Here is a 2,490-nt window from a genome sequence, read left to right on the forward strand (position 1 = left end):
TAATTTTAAAGAAATCATAAAATATTGCTGCTAAGATGCATAGTAACTCCTTTCTGTTTCTTCTAAGAGCGAGGAAGTAAAATGAAAATCTAAGCTTTTATTTATTTTTTTACTTAGAGAAAAAGAGGAGGGGGTGAAAAATGGAGGAATAAATGAGAGAAAGAATTAATAAGGAAGACCAATAATAAGAAGTAATACCTAATCTTTACTTTACCCGTGCTTTGTGCTTCTCCGTTGTAATCTCCTGAGAACAAATGAGAGGTAACAAACAGTTTGGAGAGCTGAGAGCTTAATAATCCAATCAATTCGATTCAATCCAGGATTGTACTCAATTCGACTTGGTTAAACCCAGCCGTACATTTCAACCTCCGCCGTGCTTTGTGCTTCTCCGTTGTAATCTCCTGAGAACAAATGAGAGGTAACAAACAGTTTGGAGAGCTTAATAATCCAATCAATTCGATTCAATCCAGGATTGTACTCAATTCGACTTGGTTAAACCCAGCCGTACATTTCAACCTCCGAAGAGCTTAATAATCCAATCAATTCGATTCAATCCAGGATTGTACTCAATTCGACTTGGTTAAACCCAGCCGTACATTTCAACCTCCGTCACTTTGTCTGCCTAGGCCCTAGGGGGACGTTAAGCAAAGAGTTAGACTAGTGTCTAGCTGTGAGACTATAAACAGGGAGGAGAACAGCTAGTTGGCAGTTCTTCAGACGTTAAGCAAAGAGCAAAGAGTTAGACTAGTGTCTAGCTGTGAGACTATAAACAGGAAGGAGAACAGCTAGCTAGCTGGCAGTTCTTCAAAAGGCTCTCAGTTCTCTCTGCTTTTAAAGAATAAGCACAAGTTCTTACGATGGTTGACTGCGGTTCAGGACGAGTCCATTAAACGTGGCTTGATCGAGAGTCTAGAACGTTAAGCAAAGAGTTAGACTAGTGTCTAGCTGTGAGACTATAAACAAGGAGGAGAACAGCTAGCTAGCTGGCAGTTCTTCAAAAGGCTCTCAGTTCTCTCTGCTTTTAAATAATAAGCACAAGTCCTTACGATGGTTGACTGCGGTTCAGGACGAGCCAATTAAACGTGGCTTGATCGAGAGTCTAGAGACCATCATCCCGATGTATGGCAGATGAAAAAAAAAGATGTCTTTTCTTTATTCTGCCATCACCAGTCGGCTACAGCTGAAGCCGTTACAACAACAACAACAACAACAACAACAACAACAACCTCCGCCACTCAAAGCACAAGATAGTCGGGAGGTAATGAGAGGAGAAGAGCTTAAGAATTAGTGCCAACTGTCTGCCTAGGGGGACGTTAAGCAAAGAGTTAGACTAGTGTCTAGCTGTGAGACTATAAACAGGGAGGAGAACAGCTAGTTGGCAGTTCTTCAAAAGGCTCTCAGTTCTCTTTGCTTTTAAAGAATAAGCACAAGTTCTTACGATGGTTGACTGCGGTTCAGGACGAGTCCATTAAACGTGGCTTGATCGAGAGTCTAGAGACCATCATCCCGATGTATGGCAGATGGAAAAAAAAAGATGTCTTTTCTTTATTCTGCCCTCACCAGTCGGCTACAGCTGAGGCCGTTACAACAACAACAACAACAACCTCCGCCACTCAAAGCACAAGATAGTCGGGAGGTAATGAGAGGAGAAGAGCTTAAGAATTAGTGCCAAGGTATTAAGTCTCCTGTCTCTTGTTCATTTAACTCCAGAAACAGAACGGTGGGAGCCATAAAAAAGAAGAGATCTTGCCGAGAGTATGAGAGAGAGGAGGAGGAAGAAAGAGAGAAAATAAGTCAATAAAGAAAAACGAAAGCTAAGGTAATTAGGAAGAAAAGACTTAAAATAAGACGAAGCTGCAAGGAAGCAGAGTAGGCATGTTTTTGATACTGAAATGTGAGACAGTCACTTTTACTGATTACTGTACCTCGGGAACAAGACTTGGAAAGCTCAAATTTTACAGAATTACAAACTTACTCCAGAGTCTTCACAGACCGCGAGGGTCCTTGACTTCCCACACCAGCCTTCTCCATTCTAGTCTGTCCTGGGCGATGTTCTGCCAATCTTGTCGATGTTCTGCCAATCTTGGCGGATTCCAATGGATTCAAGAGATTCCTTAACTACTATTAGATACATATTTAAGTAATCTCCTGTAGTATATGGGTGTAGGTATCAGTAGTCAGTGTGTATACCTACCTAGTTACTTTTTCTCTCATCCAATTTTCACGAAATCTTGGGAGTTAAGAAAACAGACAAATCAGACGACAAAGAAGAGAAAAATCTCAAAGAAAAACGTTTTCCCTGCGAATTATCCGCTGGAATTTTTTCTCCACGAAAAGATTTTTTATATCAAAGAAAAACAACAAGTGACGAATTATTCGAGGAAGAGGAGTAAGGAATTATAATTTAATTCAATTAGAAAAAGATTTTGCACAAAATTATGATTTCGGTTATTGTTTCCTTTTTTTTTTTGCTTTCCTTTTTTCGGGAGT

This window comes from Diaphorina citri, unplaced genomic scaffold (assembly GCF_000475195.1).
Source record: "Diaphorina citri unplaced genomic scaffold, Diaci psyllid genome assembly version 1.1 scaffold1581, whole genome shotgun sequence".
Taxonomy (NCBI): domain Eukaryota; kingdom Metazoa; phylum Arthropoda; class Insecta; order Hemiptera; family Psyllidae; genus Diaphorina; species Diaphorina citri.